This window comes from Condylura cristata, unplaced genomic scaffold (genome assembly GCF_000260355.1).
Source record: "Condylura cristata isolate star-nosed mole 26May11 unplaced genomic scaffold, ConCri1.0 scaffold00014, whole genome shotgun sequence".
NCBI lineage: Eukaryota > Metazoa > Chordata > Mammalia > Eulipotyphla > Talpidae > Condylura > Condylura cristata.
This window is the reverse complement of record NW_004567115.1, coordinates 368,794-377,937: the sequence shown is the minus strand read 5'-3', so window position 1 is coordinate 377,937 and position 9,144 is coordinate 368,794.

Genomic DNA, 9,144 nt, shown 5'->3' with positions numbered 1-9,144 from the left:
TACCCCAGTTCTATATGAATAAATAAATAAATCTTTAAAAAAAATAAAAAGAAAAAAGCATAGGCAAAACACTTCATGACATCAGTTTCAATAATGCCTTTGTGAATTTGTCTCTAATGACAGCAAACACAAAAGTGAATATAAACAGCTATGGCTACACCAAACAAAAAAGTTGCATAGCAAAATATAAAAATAAAAGCTAAATAAAGCCCATTATTAAAATATAAATATACCTTCTGAATGAGAGAAGATATTTGTTCATCATACATTTGATAGTGGGCTATTATCCAATACCTATAAAGAATGCATACAACTCAACAACAAAAATGGCAACTAACCCAAATTGGCAAAAAAAAATCTACACAAACACTTCTCCAAAGAAGACACAAAGACACACAGATGGCTAACAAGAATCTGAAAGAGTGCTCATTATCCCTTATCATTACAGAAATGCAAATCAAAACCACAATTAGGAAACATCTCTCTCCCATATTAAAATATCTAGAAACAACATGTGTGATAAGGATGTGGAGAAAAAGGAACACTTGTACATTGTTGGTTGGAATGTAGATGGGTCTGATCCTTATGGAAAGTAAGTAGTGTGGAGGTTTTTTTCTATTTTTGTTTTTGTTTTTTAAAGATTGATTTATTTGTGTGTATAGAACTGGGGTACAGGCCAGAGGCTCAGGGGCAGTGAGAGGCTTCACCAGAGTGGGAAGCAGAACAGGCAGATTGTGGAAGTACACTGCTGAGGGGAGCAGCGAACGGGCCAGGAGATGTCTGCCAGGCAATGCGGTCACCTCCGGGGCAGGCGGGAATCAAACTCATGCGGAAGCGGCTTTAGATTCTCAGTGCTGGGCTTTAACCCGCTGCGCCACCAGGGAGGGCCAGTAGGGTGGAGGCTTTAGTATATTAATAATAAATCTACCATATGATCCAGCAATTCTTCTCTCAGTTATCTACCTGAAAAACGAGAAAGCAATAATTTGAAGGAGTATATGCACTCCTATATTCACTTCAGCACTATTTTACCATTACCAAGTTTTGGAAACAATCCAAGTGCCCAAGGACAGATGAATAGATCAATGATATTATTTAATTCCCAACGGAATGCTCAGCAATAGTGAACAATGAACGCTTGTCATTTGTAACAACATGACTGGAACTGAAGGGGAATATGCTAAATGAAATAAGTGAGAGAGAGGAAGACAAAAAGTGCATGGCTTCATTTATAGGTGGATAATAGGACAAATTTATCCTATTTATAGGATAAATAGGACAAACTAGTATCAAACCCTAGAAATCTGTCTGTAAAATTAAGTCTACCAGAGGAAGTAAGGGAGAATCTATTGTGAAATGTGGAGGGGATTAACGATGGAGGAATATTTGTGTCTGAGTGGTGAGGGTAAATTAAATGTATGTAGATAAAGAGAAAAGCAAAGAAAAAAAATTGCTCCCTCTCTTTCAGCTCGGGTACTTACCTAAAGATACAAAAACACTCATTCCAAGACATCTGTATAACATGTTTTGTAAATATTACAAATATTATTTATAATGTTCAAGATATGGAAACAAGCTGTGTCCATCAATGAATGATAAAGGAGATGTTGTATGTGCTACTGAAATATAAAAATGATGACTTTTTCCATTTACAATAGACAATATAGATGGACCGCAAGGGGATTATGCTAAATTAGATAAGTCAGATAGACTATGACAAATACAGTAGGAGCTTCACAAATGAAGATAAGGAAACAAAACAAATTAATTGCTGGGGAACAAAATTGGGAATCAGGTAAAGTGGCTTAATTTTTTTGTTGGTAGATAGAAACAATATAGGTTTTTAGTGATAGGCTTAAAAAGGAAAAAAAATAATGCATTCTCAGAGCAAGTTTCATAATAGTGTCTGATATCAGAATTATAAAATGTCAAAATATAAAACTGTGTACCTAAAGGCTATACTATCTTATACATCAATATTTAACACTAATCTTCAATAAAACTACAACATAAAAAATAAGTCATCTCTGTTTACAGTTTATAAATTAAAAATACATTGGTACTTTATTATTAAAAAAAAAAGTTCAGAGATTGGCATCCATGTGCTGAATCAATTGGAAGCTTATTAACTGAACACAGATCCCAGTCCTCGGTCCCTTCCAAATTCAGGGAATCAGAAATTCACATTTCACACTAACATCCTAGAATAGGCTGAAATCAGATGTTACTTATGAACCTTGCTCCAAGGATACATTGTTTTCCTTTTCCCCCCATTTTAAAAAGTAACTTTATTCTTACTCAAAAAGCTGTATTTACAGTTCTCTGGCAATGGATATTCAGGTAAATGCAAAGAAGGAAACAAAAGTATCAGTATTCTGATACTTCCTTCAGTTTTCCCACCCACCATACTCCCACACTCCCTCAGCCATGGTTGTCACTCACCTGCCTGGGGACACTGGTCACCACACCGTGGCAAAGCCATCTGCTGCCCTCTTATGGCTATTCATCTCAGCACTTCAACAAACAGGTAATTTTTTTTAGCTGGCAGGTTTGACCATCTTTTTAAAGAATCCAATTTTTCTCTAGTATCTTCCCATCAAGGATATTTTCCAAAAGCCTCATTAGTTCCAGAAAAGGAAATATGAACTAACAACTCAGCCATTGTACCAACCAAAGAAAAGATTGCTCTATAAAAGACAGTATTCTCACAAACATACTCATTATTCAACACATATTTAAAATAGTTTAATTACCAATATTCTAGACATTGGTGAAAGTACTAGGTACAAACAAGAATCCCTGCTCTCTAGATACTGAATAGCTTAAGAGGAGGGGAAGAAACTGAAGAAGTATAGTTAGACTATAGTAGTAAGTTCTATGGTCAAAACTATGACTTAGCAGGAAGAAAGGAAAAATGAAAAAAGGAAATGAACATTTTAAGTCATTTATTAACTATGGAATGCTCTACAAAAGTTGTTTCTCTTAATTTTTTTTCCAACTCACAAAGAGCCCCCATTTTATTTTTTTATATATTTTTTAAAGATTTATTTATTTATTTGTGCATACAGAGCTGGGGTACAGGCCAGAGGCTCAGGGGAGGTGAGAGGCTTCACCAGAGACAGAGTGGGGAGCAGAACAGGCAGATCGACAAAGTACACTGCTGAGGGAGGCAGCGGGCGGGCCAGGAGAGGTCTGCCACGCCACGTGGTCTCCTCCGGGGCAGGCGGCAGGCGGGAATCGAACTCATGCGGAAGTGGCCTCAGATTCTCAGTGCTGTGCTTTAACCCGCTGCGCCACAGGGAGGGCCCCCTCCATTTTATTTTAATAGCCAATTTCACATGTAAAGAAATAGAAGATACGAGACTTTGAATAGTGTTGCCAAATCACTACTTCTAAGGGATATATGCATTCCTGTGTTCACTGCAACACTTTTTCCAAATATGCAAACAACCTAAATGAGTAGATTAAGAAGAAGTGTTTTTATATATGCAGTGGAATACTACTTATCTGAATAAAAAAACAAGGTCTTTCCATTTTTTGACAACATGGAGAGAACTGGAGGGAATTATGCTAAGTGAAATAAATCAGAGGAGAAAGACAAATACTGTATGATTTCATTCATATTTAACTACAGAGAAACAAAACAAAAGGAATGGACAAAACAAAATCTAACCCTTGAAATATATCTGTAGAATTCAGACTACTAAAGAGGGAGAATGGGGTGGTTCCAAAATGGGTTTCAATGATATTGGAGGGTTCACTTGGTGTTTGGTAGTGGGTCATGTGGTGGCATACCTCTGAGGAGATGTGAACCTATTCCCCTAACCCATACACAATATTGTAAAGCATGTCTCCTCAACAAGCAATCGATCAAATTTTAAAAATAACGAAAGAAACTGGCCAGAGCCATGTTGTTAATTAATAATTGCATGGCATGAAACCTCTTAACGGGTTGGAGGAATGAACCCCAGGAAAACCTGTAAAGAAGAGCTCCCACACGTGTTCTTTCCTCACACTCACACATCCACCAGGGAACAGGGCTGGCAATTCATACTGCATGGGCCAGACTTCACCTTTCTCAGTAAATGTTTATTGTTCTGATTTTCTGAGTCTCTTATTTTACTCTATGCTAAGTCCATAAGTGTGTTCTCTTCCTGAAGTGCAAGGAGCTAGTGACTGCTAATCTCTGTTAATGCCACAAATTAAATTTTCTCCATTTATAGCCAATGGTTGACAGCATAATTACTCAGGCAAAATATTTGAGTGAAATCTTTTTCTAGAAACTGTCCCTAATCCTAGTGGTAAAAAGGTCAGATCCTCTGGTTAGGCAGTGATACACATGCTTTTCAATTTGGCTTACTAAAATTATGTCATTTATGGGAATTGAGTCATAAAAATAGCAGCTACTCACTCTCTAGTCATTAATAGCTATTGGTCCTTAAAACGTTCTAAAAGTGTAGTTTTTGTATATGACACAAACCCATCTATCTCCTAAATGTAGAAAATCTGTTCGAATACTAAGATTATCAAATGACAGAATTTTAGTGCAATGAAAAAGGGAGCATTATATAGCTATGGGGAGTAAGTACTAAGAACCTGAAATGTCAAGTTGATTTTTGGAGACTACAATTTTCATTTCTTACATAACTGGAATTAATGCATTATTGCCTCTCCTGAGGTTTGGGGGGACTTTGTTTATTTGTCGAGTTGCTTTTCCATTTTCAAGATTTATTCTTTGAAAATCTTCAGAAAATGGATTGAATTAATAGTTTCTCAATGTTGTGTAGATGTAAATACTACATAAAGGACCCTAAAATTGTGATGTTATTCCAATAAATATCCATATTTGCCAACTACTATTCCAATCAATATACACACTAAAGATTGCAGGAACTAAAGATTCCACTTCATGGGATATACCAGGTTGTCTAAAGTATATTTTCTCTTCCATTCCTGCTTATGCGAGTTTATCAGTACCCTATTCCCAAAAGCTGTCTCTTCTTCTCATCTTACCTCACAGCCAAGTCCCAGATGCTCTCTCTCTCCTGAACTACATTAGCATCATTCATATATTGGCACTGTGGAGACAGAAGACATGCTATTCTCACAGCATTAAAAAGGTCTTTGTTTTTAAAAGGCCACAAATCTCACTTCTCTCTGGGTGATTTCCTTTATTTTTTATTTTTTTATTTTAGCCCTTTTTTCTTTAAGTTACTCTATTAGAAATCTCCCAATGGTTTCCAATATATGTTCCAATTCTGGAAAAAAAGACAGGGGTCCCTTCAAGAATTACTCCTCTATGTTTCTTGACCTCACCTCCTACTTCCTAGCCAGCATACACTTTCCCTCCAAGCCATGTACCTTCGTACCATTTCTCTTTCAAAAATCTGTTGTTTTTGTGAGCCTGGCTAGAGGTTTGTCTATTTTTTTTTCAAAGAACCAGCTTTTGGTTTCATTGATCTTTGGAATTATTTTCTTAACTTCTATTTCATTTATTTCTGCTTTGAGTTTTATTATTTCCTTTCTTCTACTGGCTTTTGGGCTTTTTTTGTTGTTCTTTTCCAGTTCTTTAAGATGAGACGTTAGGGTTTTTTTGTTTTGTTTTGTTTTTAATTCTTTCTTCTTTCTTGATGTGGGCCTTTATTGCTATATAGTTTCCTTTAATAACTGCTTTTCCTGTGTCCCATACGTTCTGGAGAGTTGTGCCCTCATTTTCATTCATCTCAAGGTATTTTTTTATTTCTTCTTTGATCTTCTCATTAACCCAGTGATCTTCCAATAGTGTGAATTTTACTTCTAGTTTGATGCTTTCATGGTCAGAGAAGATAGTCGGTATGATTTTGACCTATTAATGTTTGGCTTGTGTCCCAATATGTGATCAATTTTGGAGAATGATCCCTGTGGATTTGAGAAGAATGTGTACTCAGATTTCTTTGGGTGTAGTATTCTGTGGATGTCTGTTAGGCCCATGAGGTCTAGATCCTTGTTTAGAGCTCTTGTGTCTTTGTCTATTGTTTGTCTTGTTAATCTATTCAATGGTGGGAGTGGTACATTGAAATCTCCCACCATGTATGTGTATTTTTTTTTTAATGTCTGTTTTCAGAGATGATCATAATTGACTGACATATTTGGTGTTCCTTCATTTGGTGTATAGATGTTGATGATTGTTAGGGTTTCCTGATGTATTATCCTTTTAATCATAATGTAGTGACCATCTGTGTCTCTTTTTACTTTTTTTCAGTTTGAAGTCTATTATGTCTGATATGATTATAGCTATTCCTGCCTTCTTTTTTGGTCACTTTCTTGGAGGATTTTTTCCATCCTTTTATTTTCTTTCTTTCTTTTTTTCTAAAAAAAAAGATTTATTTATTTATTTATTTATTTATTTATTTATTTATTTATTTATTTATGCATACAGAACTTGAGATACAGGCCAGAGGTGCAGAGGCAGTTAGAGGATTCACCAGAGACAGAATGAGGAGCAGAACAGGTAGGCGGATGAAGTACACTGCTGAAGGGAGAAGAAGGTGAGACAAGAGAAGTTTGCTGAGCCATGTGGATCACCTCCTTGGCTGGGATCCATCTGGCACTGAAGCAGCTAAGGCAAGTTTGTAGTGCTGCGCTTTAACCTGTTGCTCCACCAGAGAGGGGTCCATCCTTTTACTTTCAGTCTATGTTTATCTTTTGCAGTTAGGTGTGTTTACTTCAACAACAAAAGGTTAGGTTCTATTTTTTTTTTTTTAAGATTTATTTATTTATTCATACAGAACTGGGATGCAGGCCAGAGGCTCAGGGAGGGTGACAGGATTCCCCAGAGACAGAGTGGGGAGCAGAACAGGCAGATCGACAAAGTACACTGCTGAGGGGAGCAGCGGGCGGGTCAGGAGAGGTCTGCCAGCCATGTGGTCACCTCCAGGGCAGGTGGGGATCGAACTCATGCGGAAGTGGCTTTAGCTTCTTAGTGCTGTGCTTTAACCTGCTGCGCCACTAGGGAGGGCCCAGGTTCTGTTTTTTTTATCCAACCTGAGACTTCTTTATTGGTGAAGTTAGACCATTTACACTCAGTTAATATTTATATATTGATATCCATATTTTTCACTTTGCTTTTTTTGTGATTCTTTCTTTACCTCGTTCTAGTCTTCCTACTCACTCCTCTGTTGGTTTTTGTTCTAGGGTTCCTTGTAGTAATTTTGTAGTAGAGTCTTAGTAGTGATGGATTTCTGGAGATTTTCTCTGTCATGGAAAGTTTTCATTTTTCCATCACAGAGGAAAGAGAGCTTCACAGGGTAGAGTATTCTTTGTTGGAATTTGTTGACTTTAAGTTTGTTGAATATGTTCCTTCATTCTCTTCATGCCTGTAGTGTTTCTTCCGAGAAGTCTGATGTCATCCTGATTGGTTTTCCTTTGTATGTTTTCTGTTTCTTTCTCCCTTGTCAGTTTCATTATTTTTAATTTGTCTGGGACTTTTGAAAGTTTTACTATTATGTGTCTTGCTGCAGCTTTCGTTTCATGGTGGTAGTCTGGTGTTCTTCTGGCTTCTTGTATTTCTGTTTTCATCTCCTTCTTCATGTTTGGGACATTCTCTTCAATTATCTCCTTTGTTTCAGCTCCTCTCTCTCTTCACCTTCTGGGACACCTGTGATTTTTATATTTCTTTTCCTTATTGCATTTGATATTTCTTGGATTGCCTTTTCAGTTTTGTTGTTGTTGTTCCTTTTAGTTCTAGTTCCTTTTCTTTTTTTGTTCTTTTTATGTCTGAGTCTTCAAGAATGCCGATTCATTCTTCCATTTCTTCTATTCTTGAATTTCTCCACATGTCTTTGATTATCCTCCAGATCCTTCACTCTCTTCCTCAGCTCACTGATTGTTTTTATCTCTTTCTGCTGGTTTTTTTTTTTTTAGCTCTTTAATTATTTCCATCATGGCCTTTTATGAAATCTTTATCTGTAAGGTGGAGGTATTCTTCTGTTTCCATCATATTATTTTCTGGTACATGACTTTCTCTCTGAGATGTACTATTTTCAGAGGGGCCTGCTTGATCACTTGTGTTTTTTCTTCTTCCTGTTAGCCTTCTGCTTTGTTCTGTTCTAAGTACTTCTGTGCCGCTTTTGCTGATAGGCATGATTTATAATTGCTCTTGCTGTGGTGTGAATATGTCTGCCTGGTGTCTAAGCCTCTGTGGCTGGGTACACGTCCAGACACTTCAGCTGTTAAAGATGTTCTGAGCTGTGCTTTGTTCCAAGGTATCCTGTATTTCTGGCCCCACTGTTGGAAATTGGCTACGTTATCTCAGCCAGTAATAGCCAGGGGGTGTCTTGTGGGGTCTGCTTCTTCCAGCAACACATTGAGTCCTCGTTTCTGGGAGGTGCCTGCAAGAAGCGCCTGGATGGGCTGATTTTCTGTTGAACTTCTCACTTCTTCTAGGCATGTTTCTGCAAAATAATGGAGTTAAATGAGAATAGGGAGTGAGAGGAGGCATAAGGGAAAAGGGGAGGATGATATGGAGATGAAAAAGGAAGGAAGATGATAGGAAGACATGAAGGTTTAAATAGAGGTAGAGGGAAATGGAGAGAAGTAAAAGAAAGAGAAGAGACAGCAGTAATAATGATACTGAAGCAGAAGGAGAAAGCTAAAGAAGACAGAAAACCAGGATAAAAATGAAAGAAGGGCACAGAAATCTGCCAGCTGAGCAATAAGGGGGACAAAATAAACAAACAAATAAGCAACAAACACATCCATAGGTAGGGGAGAATTGCCTCTCAGACGTCTGTCTGAAGGCTCCCAGTTAGCTAATCCTTGTGTTTTAGGCTGGTCTTCTGGGGAGCCCCCTACAACTGGGTAGGGTAGCTTTCCCGGAGTCTGCAGTTTTCTTGGTTTTCTTTTTAGCCCCCCTGATGTAGTTGGGCAAGTAAAGGAGCTCCTGAGGTTTCTTTCCACCCCAGGGCTCGTAGTATTTGGAGTCTGACCTTAAAAGGCTCCTCCTTGGGCCCTCCTTGGTGGCGCAGCGGGTTAAAGCACAGCACAAAGAAGCTTAAGCCACTTCCGCATGAGTTTGATCCCCACCTGCCCCGAGGTTGACCACGTGGTGCTGCTCCCCTCAGCAGTGTACTTCGTCGATCTGCCTGTTCTGTACCCCACTCTGTC